Source organism: Lacerta agilis, chromosome 3 (genome assembly GCF_009819535.1).
Source record: "Lacerta agilis isolate rLacAgi1 chromosome 3, rLacAgi1.pri, whole genome shotgun sequence".
Taxonomy (NCBI): domain Eukaryota; kingdom Metazoa; phylum Chordata; class Lepidosauria; order Squamata; family Lacertidae; genus Lacerta; species Lacerta agilis.
This window is the reverse complement of record NC_046314.1, coordinates 94,598,280-94,611,167: the sequence shown is the minus strand read 5'-3', so window position 1 is coordinate 94,611,167 and position 12,888 is coordinate 94,598,280. Positions and strand designations below refer to the sequence as shown.

The following is a 12,888-nucleotide window of genomic DNA, read 5'->3' as shown; positions in this document are numbered from 1 at the left end:
GAAGCAAAGGGCAGCAGGTAAAAGGTCCCCCCCCCGCAAAGGAACTATTAATGAAGGCGGGGGGGGGGGACTCTCAATAGTATAATTTCCACACTTCTTGGGGACAAGACAGCAGTAGCAATCTATATATATATGTATGTATGTAAATGTAAAAGGTGGATGTTTGTGACCGATCTTCTCCGTAACCGCTTGACTGATTCCGTTAAAATTTGGACACAACGTTCCATGGCCATATGGGAGTGTTTGTACGTGCTTACATTGTACAGATGGCACACCTTTCACAGGTAAAAACGTGATTTTGTTCCAAAAATATAGCGCCCTCAAAGACCACACATCTCATTTTACCTCCACACCCCACCCACCTCCGCCCCCTCATTCTACGTCACCACCCCTCCGCTCCCCAGCGACGAGTTGAGCAAGTCTAGGCCCAGCGGGGAGCACAATTTTACTGTGGAGCTTGAACGGAGAAGGCAGCGGCGGGAGCAGCAACTGCAGCAGGAAGGGCTGCCAGAGACCCACCGCCCTTCCACTTCGCCCGGTTCCTTCTCCTCCTCCGCCCGGTTGGCCCAGCCCAGCCCCTGGGGGGTTGGGGCAGAAAGGGGACGGGCATCCGTGAAAAAAGACTTTGACAATCTCACCTGCCACTGAACCAAATGTGTTTTGACCATACACGAATTTGGTTTTAGGCACTCTCCCAGATTGCAACCCCCGCATAGGCTGTGGGCAGTGATATGAGGTAAGAAAATTCTCTGGAGAATATTCTCCACAAACTGTAAATTCTAATGTAAGAACCAGTTTTACAACCCACATTTTAAAAATCTAGTAAATAATAAGTCAAGCTGTGATACTGCCAGTGTAAGTAATGAATGAATGAATGAATATACTTTATTCGGTCACAGACCAGCATAAAACAAGATATTTACATTTATAAAAACAATGTAAAAACAATGTAAAGATATATATTTAAATGGGTACTCATTATATGATGAGGGCATATTCAACATATCCAGCCCGACTTAAACCATGTCCTTAAAATCATTGATTAAACATAGATATAACTAATAAAATTTAGACTCGGGTATCGGTTCTATGAGATAGGCTACTAAAATATAGATCCAACAATATTTTAGGCCACTATTTAAAGTTGATTTACATCACAGACCATCTTTCGACGTATATCTATCAAGGCTGCACAGAATCTGGCAACAGCGTAAGTGATTTCTGGGCTTTCGTGTAAGTAATGAATAATTATTCTTTTGATCCAATTACATTACTGGGCATTGCGTCATTCACCATTGGAAGTTCTGAAATGTGAGCTACAGAAAACATTTTTATTTTTAGTTTTTAAAATGCTATTCATTTAATTTGATGAACATTTGAATTCGTATGTATTTCAACTATATGTAATAGCATTTTTTTTCTATTTTGGTGTGACCTTATTCTTAGCAATTCTATACCCTTGGCCATACAGTGTGATTTTTTTTACACAAAGTAGCTTTAATGCTTTATACACTTAAAGTACCTAGGCCTATACAATTATGTGTAACAGCATGTGAGGTGGCCTTGATTTAAACAGTTGACGTTTCTACATTTTTATTTAGTGCCAGTAACTGGTTTTTGCAGTGCGATTCAATGGCACAAGATGCCATTTACCAGAGAATGACATACTGAAACCTATTATCATATAATGATAATATATTTAATGTTAATGGCTTCTTTTTTATATGTATGCATATCGTTTTGTTTATCAAGCTCTGTTTTAGTCACCAAAACAGTTATTATATGTTAGAGCTATTAGAAGCACAAGATAGCTTATTACAGTTTTTGGTTGCCATCTGAACAAATTTACAGTGCCCATGAATGAACATGTATGTTAACTACCGGTAGTTATATCATTTTCAATGCATTAAAGTGAAAATTCGCCTATTTTAAATGAAAATTCTCTAATATTCTCATTAATTGAGAATATTCTCCATAAGATTATTCTCGAGAATTTAACATCACTAGTTGTGGGTTTATGGTATTGCAATATGTTGTGCATAAATTTGCCCTTGAAACCAGCCTGAAAAGCATAGATGGTCCAGAATGTTGTGGCAGATAAAACATGTTTAAGCAGTATTGCAAAAAACTTGAGAACACTTCATAACCTGGGAACTTGGCGGGCACCTCTATCTGCCTATTGTCATCATTATCAAAGGAACAGATTAAGTGAAGTAAAGGAATGTGGTGTTCGGAGCAGTGGTGACTGGGGCTGTGGAATGACCTCCAACAGGAATTCTGATTGTATACCTCCCTTTCGGCTTACTGTCAGTTATGTAAAGCTCATTTATTTAGGAAAGCCTGGGGGCATGAGGAATTGATGGCTTTTTAAAAAAGTGATTCCTGAGTTTTACTCTGTAGGAAAGCTTGGACTACTTTTCAGCTGCACTGCTCTTCTGTGTTTATAGATATGATGTTCCCCATAACCTTGATTGTAAAGCTGCCTTTAGCAGTTTTAGAAAGGTGGGCTAAAAACAGTAGTTTAACAAACAAGTACCAGAAAGTTGCTGTGTGTGTGTTGCAGCAAAAGCCAGAGAGACTATTGTGGCACCTTAAAAGCCAACACATTGATGATGGGACAGGCCAGGGGTTCTCAGACTCAAATGTTCTATCCTCAAGCCACTTGAGATGCGTACTGAGCCCCACCAGACAGAAAATGGAGATACAGGGGAGAAGCCAGCTGCAAAACAGTGGCAGGTGGAGGCAGAGCTTGGCATAATCAGCTGCCAATTACTGACACCACTTGTCATGGCTCTGTGGTCAAACCCCACCTTCCACAATGTCATGCTCGCAAGTGACCCTTTAGCCTTCAGACTGCTGGAGCAAGGAAAACAAACATAGTTTGAGAGATGTTTTTTGTGCTTCTTTCCATGCATAAAGGCTTAAAAAAAACACCCCTCAATCTATCAATCACCAGGAGCGCAGCAACTAAACAAGAAGACATTGATGTGCTCCCCTGTGAAATGGCCAAGGAGCATTCACGGGTAAACAGTTTAAAGGGCTACTGAACAAGAACAAGCACTTCCATTACAAATTGTTCCTATTGCAGAACATTTGAAGACTGCGCCTACAATCAAGTAATAAATTATAGTACACCAGAGAGAGAGAGAAATGTCAAAATATTTCAGTTTTTGTTTATTTGTAACCATAGACCTGAGGGCAGGCAACCACAGCTCTGAGTTCAGGTGGCTCACAACAGAGGCGTAATGTAAACAGATCCATGAACCAAAAAAGCAAAATGAGAACAATTCAAAGTGTTGGTGTTGACCTTTAAAGCCCTAAACGGCCTGAAGGAGCGTCTCCACCCCCATCGTTCAGCCCGGACACTGAGATCCAGCACCGAGGGCCTTCTGGCGGTTCCCTCACTGCAAGAAGCAAAGCTACAGGGAACCAGACAGAGGGCCTTCTCGGTAGTGGCGCCCGCCCTGTGGAACGCCCTCCCATCAGGGGTCAGAGAGATAAACAACTACTTGTCATTTAGAAAATACCTGAAGGCAGCCCTGTTTAAGGAAGTTTTAAATTTGTGATTTTGTATTGTATTTTAGTATTTGTTGGAGGCCGCCCAGAGTGGCCGGGGAGACCCAGCCAGATGGGCGGGGTATAAATTATTATTATTATTATTATTATTATTATTATTATTATTAATGATTTAAAAAACAGATAGGCAAAGTGGGGAAGGTCGCTCTCATTCCTTGCCAGGTGCAATAGTGGTGCTTCTACCTTCCTCACCCTCCTGCAATGTCTTGGTTATTACTTGCACTCAAAGTGGAGAGCTAAACTTGATGAGAGAGAGGACTGGAGGTTCATTATTAGATCTCCCATGGTCTGCCCTGCCCTGCCCTGCCCCCTGCAAAAAAACCCCAAAGCAACAGGTAGACTGGCCCAAAACATTTTGGCACCTGAGGCAAACCACAAAATGGTGTTTCCTTCCACCAGGGAAGAAGGGATGAGTGAAGATCTACATCAGGAACAAGGATGGGAGGAGACCAGCACTGCTTCCTATTTGCCAAGAGGCCGCTGTAGAAGCGGCATGAGGGGTGCTGGCCTCCACTGCTGCCAAGGCAGTGGCAAGTGATGCATTCCTTAGAGATCAGATCTTCTGCCCCTGTGTATGCTGCCACCCGAGGTGGTTGCCTCACGTTGCCTCATGGGGGGGCAGCCCTGGAGTGGGGAAATGGAGCTGCAGGATAGCAACTTTTATAATTATTCCCCCCTGCATATACCTACGTGCTCCCTCCCATCTCATTATAGCTCAGTTGGTTACAGCATGGTGCTGTTAATGCAAAGGCTGCAGGTTCGATCCCCATATGGGACAGCTGCATATTCCTGCATTGCAGGGGGCTGGACTAGATGATCCTCAGGGTCCTTACCAACTCTACAATTTTATGATTCTATGATCAGTAGTGTAAATATCAATGAGGGCATTCAATCACCCTTCCTCCATGCAGCCACCCTGGAACAATTACTCCATCTTGCCTCATTTGAAAACTAATCTTTGTAAAGTTCTCAGTCAAAAATTAGTTATTCACTCAACTCATTTGTAACCCTCTACTCCAGGTAGGGCAAACTCCAGCCTTTATCAGTAACTATTTCTGAAACCTCCCTCCCTGTATCATGTTATAAATGTTAATGGTTCTGCCTTGGGCAATTTTTGTGCTATTTCTGCCTAGTTTGACTTTCTTCCTCCCACCAACCTTCAAGCTCCATAAATCAAAGTCCTACTATTTTATTACAAATGTAGGCTGAGTGTTTGAGGAATGTCTTTCATTCCCACCTGCCTTGCAACGTATGACATCTCTAGTCTCTTTTCTGTTGCAAAGAGGAAATAAGACAGCTTGCAGCCAACTTCCACAACGCTCCCTAGCTCTCGAGTCTGATTTACTGTACACACAGAAAAATAAGCTCCCAAGAGGAACCTCGCTTAACCATGTGTTTCGACAAATAATTTCTTCAATTAAATTATTCGTCAGTTTGTCCTGAGAAAAAAAATTATACTGTGCAGCAAGCAAATGTTTATAATCTTTTTTTTTTAAAGAGAAGCCAAGTAGTTTGAACAAGCTATGGAGGCAGAAGTTCATATCCAACTGCAATAAACAGTTTAAAAAAAAAAAAAAAACCTAGCTAACTAACAACCCTGACTGCTCAGTGAAAGTCACAACATGTTTAAAACCAAAGCATGAAAGTAAAATATGTTACAATTCTTTGTATGAACAAGGAAGGCTTTTGTGGGACCTTAAAGTCTATTGGTTGTATTACTTATTCAGCATATAATTAGAAGTATGTAAAAAAATTGACTTTTAAAAGGATTCATGTTTGAATAATGGATCAGCTTAATGCATGCTACCTATTACAGTGCACATAATACAAATTGACCCAGTTTGCACTCCACATTAAACTAGAATTTATATACAGTACTGCTTGACTGTAAAAAAAAATAAGGCCTTAAAGCAGTTAGCTAATGGTTTACTATGTATGCACCTATCTGGCCTGTTTGTCTTCTCTTCATATTCAATTTAAAAACAAACAAACAAAAAACAACGATCTGAACCAGAGATTGTGGTTTTGTTTCATTTTTGGATTACTGATTGTGATTTATTAGAATAAACTTTGGCTAGAAATCATGATTTGTTGGAAGCAGAATAATTATGATCCCTTGATGTGGACATCAAAGGGATCGTGACTTGTTTTCTACCAGTGCCCAGCTAAAAATGAACAGGGAGGAGCAAAATAATGGTAAGTCATTGTTTACATTTGTCACTGTGATGGGAGATACACTAAATGAGAACATAATGAAAATACAGAACACAAAATAAAAACCCGAACCAGATCTTTCACGACTTCTCCATGAGGTCTACATTTGTATGACACATCCAAAGGAACTGAGAAGATTTCCTTAATTCAAGTGGACTTTGCCTCCCTGGACTTGCTCTACATGTGATCTGAGAGCTGCATTGCAAAATTTGGAGAAGATGAAATCTAAAGGAGAATTATGTTCGAATTCATGTATTAGTGAGAAAACTGACTTACATCAGTTCACTTAAAACCACAGACCAAGCAAAATTCTACTCTATCCCAAGATTTTTGTTTTTAATACCGTATTGTGGATTTTTACACTGTATGAACACGGTTCTGAAAAGCATTTTAAATAAAAATAAAAATAAAGACATAGTATATAAATTCTGAAAGAAATACTGTCTGCTGCTTTGGTTGAAATCAAACCAAAAGGGCAAAAACACAGCGCTTTGGAAGCCTCAATGATCATCTGATCATCGGTGCTTGCAGAATCTAGTGCACAGGGCTTTTCAGGCACTGCCAAACAGTTGAATAATGGTGCCTGCAAACCCCTTTTGGCCAAAGCCTCTCTTTACCTATCCCCACCTGACATCATAAATTACCGTACATAAGGTGCAAGTCAAGTAGCCATAACTTGATCAAAACAGTCTGGTACACCTTATTATACCTGATCTATGGCAGAATATTTTTAAATGCTTCAATCCAAGTTGTTCTGCAATGTCTACCAAATGTTTGTGGGGTTTTTTTAAATTAAGATATTCCATGTAAAAAATGCTTGAACAATTGAAAAGTTCAGTGATGTACAAGCAGCTAGTTATTTAAAAGCTTAGTTGCAGAACAAAGTTTACTTTAGCCTTGACTTTGAACTGCCTCTAACCACATCTTGCTATTGGTATACCAACCTTTGGCATGGCCCAAGTTCTGGCTGCTCATTAACACTTGGGTTGCTCGACAAAATCCTGAATGAAATAGGTCAGAGGTCAGTTTCTAGTCTCCCAAAATCATTCACCTTTTACAGTAATTGAATATAACTGTAAACGATGAACTTTCAAAGAAGCAGCAAAATACATGTAACTGAGAATGCAAGAGAAGGCAATGACATTTTAAAAAATAATCTCCTTTTTCAGCCACTTCCTATCTGCTTTACACAGTTCTCTTCACTTCCGCATCGGCATAGGCCAGGGGAAGCCCACATGGTACCCTCCATATCTTGCTGTACTCCAACTCACATTAACTCCAGCAAGCATGGCCACTCACCAGAGATGATGGGAGTTGTAGTCCAACAACATCAGAAGAGCACCATGTTGGCTTATCCTGATACAGGCATTCCTCTCTCCTAATGTTCTACTTTGCAAATGGGGCAGATCAGCTCTCTTAGCGTGGGTGGCAGTATCTTAAATAAGCTGTTTCTATTTCTGTTCAGTGATAAATAGTGTGATGAATTTGGTTAGACCAAATCAGCAAAACGTACATAATATGTAATTTACAGGATATGGCTTTCCAGGGTGCAGAACTTTGGTTGATTTGCAGTTAGTAGACCAAAAATACCCCTGTAACTGTAGATACCATTAAATTTTGTATTTGTCTGGTTCACTGCCACATCCCAAGTCAGTCCATAAAAAGACCCATCCATCGATTTGACTATGGATGAAGAGGCTGATCTGATGTACGGTATATTACCGAAATGTGGATGGGGGGGGATACTGACCCGACCCAGCTATGTCTACCTGGGTACTTTGGCCACAGTGACCCACACATTGGTAACTTCCAAGACTAGACTACTGGAATGCAGACTACTGGAATTCATTCTAAGTAGGGCTGCCCTTAACATTGGTCTGAAGCCGAAGCTAGTGCAGAATAAAGCAGCTAGACTGCTGATTGGGCTACCTGCTGTGAGCATTTTCCACCACTTCTGAAAGAACTGAACTGGGCAGTGGGCACCAAGTTGCTGCTGAGACAAATTTAAGGTTCTCTTGTCAACTTACAAAGCTGTAAACAACCTGGGAGCTGGACACCTGGTAGAACACCTTCTCTCACTCTGTATATTGAGACCCATCTGGTTGTGTCAAAGCATGCTGAGATCCCATCTTGCAACAACCAGGAAATGACCCTTTCAGATGGCACCCAGTTTATGGAATCACCTCCATTCTGGAATAAGGTAAGCACCAACTTTTGATCAGCTTTTGAAGCGTGCTAAAAAACTTTTTATAGTCTATGGCCAGATTGGATGCAAGCAGAAGAAGATTAATTCGTTTCAGTCTAAGACTGCAACCACACCATACATTTAAAGCATGCCTCCAACCGGGGGTGGGGGTGGGGAGTGGGGAACTGTAGTTTGTTGAAGGTGCTGGGAAGCTGGGAAATGCCGTTCTGAGAGAAATAAACTACAGTTCCCAGAATTCACAAGGGTGGGTGCTTTAAATATATGGTGGGTTCACAGCCCAAGCCTGTCTCAATCACATATAAAGCAGAGACCAGATTAGATTTTTAGAGAAAAGGGGACTAAACCCATCACTCAAAGCTTACCTCATCACTATAGAGATTTAAGTAGCAAGCGCAGGGTTCAGAAATGGTTTAAACAAAAGGTTCTGCCACTGTCACATCTAGATGGTTACTGACCATCATTATTAAGGGCTATTTTCAGATTTGCAATGTAACACTGTTAAGTAATATTTGCCCTGTACTGCAGTGTGATCCAAGGGCTTAAGAAGCAGCCTAGAAGAGATTATGTATTTTTCTCAATGTAATATGAAGAGAACAAGCAAGAGGAGATAACAAGCAAGAATGGTCACAATAATGTAAACCATTCATCCAATAGTCAAGAGATGAAGCTAAAAAGAAAAATAACAAAGCACTACTGAATAAAAAGCTAAACCACTAAACACGAGGACAACTTCCACAACCAAGATGAAGAAAAACTTTTTTATACAGTAACCGTTAAAATAACCTGCCTATTGGAATAACAAAGAGATAAAATCAAGTAAGCCCATCCAACATTCAAATCCAAGATGTACTTTTTAACACTGTGACTGCATAAAAGAAGCTTCCAAGCCTAAACCATGTTCTTTCTACAACTGCCTCAAGGTACCTCCAGTTTTCATTCAACAAATGGCATGTACTCATCATACCAAAACTGAGGAACAGCAAAGCAGTTCAATCTATTATAAAAAGGCAGCAAAATACAAAACTAATTCCGCAGCACATTTCAGCCCTGACCTTTCCAGAAGTAAGCAATTTATTCTAAACACAATGATCCACGTCAGCGTTTCAATAAATTTATTGAGGACCAGGTCTTCCTGGTAAGAGCTCCCCTGAAAATGTTATGCTTGCTTTTTAAATGTACGGTGGTACCTCTGGTTACAAACTTAATTTGTTCCGGAGGTCCGTTCTTAACCTGAAACTGTTCTTAACCCGAGGTGCCGCTTTAGTTAATGGGGCCTCCTGCTACCGCCACGCAATTTCTGTTCTCATCCTGAAGCAAAGTTCTTAACCCGAGGTACTACTTCCAGGTTAGCAAAATCTGTAACCCGAAGTGTTTGTAACCCAAGGTACCACTGTAATTGAAATTACCTTTAATCCTGTAAGCCCCCTTGAGTCAGCGGAAAAGAATAATCTGACAATCACAAGTATCTATATTAAAAAGCATTAGGTATATTTTATCTATTTTAAAGGTAAAGGGTAAAGGGACCCCTGACAGTTAATTCCAGCCGTGAACGACTCTCAGGTTGCGGCTCTCATCTCGCTTTACTGGCCAAGGAAGCCGACGTTTGTCCACAGACAGTTTTAACAGGTCATGTGGCCAGCATGACTAAGCCGCTTCTGGCGAAACCAGAGCAGTGCATGGAAACGCCGTTTACCTTCCTGCTGGAGCGGTACCTATTTATCTACTTGCACTTATCTTTTTTGGCGTGCTTTCGAACTGCTAGGTGGGCAGGAGCTGGGAGCAAGCAACGGGAGTTCACCCCGTCGTGGGGATTCAAACCGCCAACCTTTTGATCAGCAAGCCCAAGACTCAGTGGTTGACACCACAGCGCCACCTGTGTCCCACACTTATCTATTTTATCTAAGTCTAACAGCTAGAAGACTGCTACAACAAAGTAATCCTCAAAATGTGCCAGGTTTACTGCAAAAAAAAAAAACCAAACAGCCACCTTCAGAAGTTAAGCTGCCACCATTCAATTTCCCAGGGATAATGGAAATAAAGTTGAAAAAGCAAAACAGTATATCAGCAATTAGTTATGGTAGCAATGAACAAAAAAATAGGGATTTCAAGTTTTACTATTATGGAAATAGTTTACAATGGGTATCAGAATAGAAAATCCAAACACCCTAAGTATCCAAACAACAAACCTTTTGTCCAAATTTTAAGTTTCTTTAGGATCAAGCTCAAGATCTAAACTTAACTGGCATCAACACCTAGTACTGTTATTAGTATTATTATTATGACGACGACCACTATAGAGAATCTGGGGCAGAAGTAGAATACTTAATCTAGAAGTAAATTAAGTCAAACTTAAATCACACAATTGCTGTGACTGCCTGCAAATTTAAATAATAATAATAATAATAATCTGCAATACTGATTTCAACCAAATGTTATTTTTTATGAATATATAATGTAGCAAGAGAATGCCTTCACATATATAAGATCTTCAAGCCTCAACAAATCACTGAGGTATAAATATATTTGGGCAATCAAAACCCGTATTATTACAGTTCACTAACTATATAAGGAAATTGTAATGTAAGCACTTTCAGGTGAGGAAATTAAAATCTGAGTTCATAATAGATAATGGTAAAGCATTTTGTGTCTCTAATTTATTCTTTAAAATGGAATTCTCCTGTAAAATGAAACAGTGAGCCTAAAGAGTAAGGCATCATCTAAACTAAGCCTTGAGTATATATTTAGAACCACTGCGATATTTTTTCATTATTTGCTAATCTGAGCAAAATAGTTATGACTAGATGACATCAAAACTCCACACCACTCACTAAAAATGATGAGGTTCTTGTTAGACCACTTACAACATTTCTCCACCCCCATTGTCTCCACCCCCATCATCTCCACCCCCATTGTCGGACACTGAGGTCCAGTGCCGAGGGCCTTCTGGCGGTTCCTTCACTGCAAGAAGCCAAGTTACAGGGAACCAGGCAGAGGGCCTTCTCCGTAGTGACACCCGCCCTGTGGAACGCCCTCCCACCAGATGTCAAAGAAAACAACAACTACCAGACCTTTAGAAGACACCTGAAAGCAGCTCTGTTTAGAGAAGCTTTTAATGTTTAATAGATTATTGTATTTTAACATTCTGTTGGAATGGCTGGGGAAACCCAACCAGATGGGCGGGGTATAAATAATAAATTGTTGTTGTTGTTGTTGTTGTTGTTGTTGTTGTTGTTGTTGTTGTTTTCTGCCTTCTGTGATGTGCTGTGGTAGAGCCTTAGGCTGTATAATATTCTACTGCTTGTGGTCAACTGTTCCATTTTCACAGAAATATTATAAATACAACCTACAGAATAACAGACTTGTTAATAAACTGAAAACCTAAGTTATTCCTCATTATATATGAAAAATTTGCCAGTGTATCATCATTGGCTGTTCTCCTACAAGATTAGTACAGCAAGGATTTTACCTGCCAAATATTGGAGGCCCCAAATGCAAAATGTTCAAAGAAGAACATTCACTACTATGCTGTTATTACTAAATTACGGTAATACACTGCATGGGACTAATGAAGGAAGGCACCACTATAATTAATTGCTTAAAAGTGGTTGACCTTTAATTACAGGGTGGAACTCAACTAAGTTTTACTCAGAGTAAACTCACTGAAATTAACAGACCTTGTTGTTGTTTAGTCGTTTAGTCGTGTCCGACTCTTTGTGACCCCACAGACCAGAGCACGCCAGGCACTCCTGTCTTCCACTGCCTCCCGCAGTTTGGTCAAACTCATGTTAGTAGCAACAGATCTTAGTCATATTCATTAATTTCAATGGGTCTACTTTGAGTGAGACTTCGTTAAATAACACCCGTAAGGCACAAAACACATCTATCTGTAACTGTTAGTCATTTATTTATTTAATAAAATGTATGCACCTCAAAGAGGTCTACAGAAGACAAAACAGTAAAATCAAGAAAGATTCACAACCCTACTCTAAAACATGCAAAAGCTACAATACTGAAGCGGATTAAAATTACCCCAACTCTCTAAGCTTCTGGATAGAAAAAGAAGAAGAGTTTGGATTTGATATCCCACTTTATCACTCCCCTTATGGAGTCTCAAAGCGGCTAACATTCTCCTTTCCCCACAACAAACACTGTGAGGTGAGTGAGGCTGAGAGACTTCAAAGAAGTGTGACTAGCCCAAGATCACCCAGCAGCTGCATGTGGAGGAGCGGAGACATGAACCCAGTTCACCAGATTACAAGTCTACCACTCTTAACCACTACACCACACTGGCTCTCTAAATTGGCTAGTCTAAACAGGTATGTTTTTAGCAGGCACAGAAAAGAGCCCTGTGAAGGCACAGTACTCAAGGGGCAATGAGTTCCAAAGTGCAGGCTCTGCCACACTTAACAATTGAGTCCTTAAAAATGTGGAACAAGTATTATGCGACACCTGTAGTGGTGCCAATTCCGCCGATCAAAGTGGTTGGGTGGACATACTGAGGGTAAGGCGATCTCATGGGTAAACTGGCCCTAAGTTGTTAAGGGCTTTATATACTAATAGTAATACTTTGAACGCAGCCTGGTAGCAAATTGGCAACCAGCGCAGGTCTCTGACCACTGGTGTTACATGCTGACAAGGCCTCACTCCTGTCAGCAATGGTGCTGCAAATGATAATGTTATGCAAGTTACAAAACATGCCACTTTTCTTGGATATGAGAAGCTCTTTCATGCTTATCTAGTTATTTAAATCTACAACCAAAATTCTATTAAGTTCTATGGAATTCAATAGGATTTTAAAATAAAACTACAATCAAAACATACAATTTTACAAGTACATTTCTGCTACACCCATCCTGTCCTGTGATCCTGCTTGCTAAGCAAGTCTGCACTTT

General features: G+C 40.3%; 1 protein-coding gene across 2 annotated transcripts in view; it reads right to left on the bottom strand.

Annotated features, from left to right (window-relative positions):
• LPGAT1 (lysophosphatidylglycerol acyltransferase 1) overlaps positions 1–12,888 on the bottom strand; it is a 52,215-nt gene that overhangs the window by 23,862 nt on the left and 15,465 nt on the right. The gene's annotated exons all lie outside the window — the stretch shown is intronic.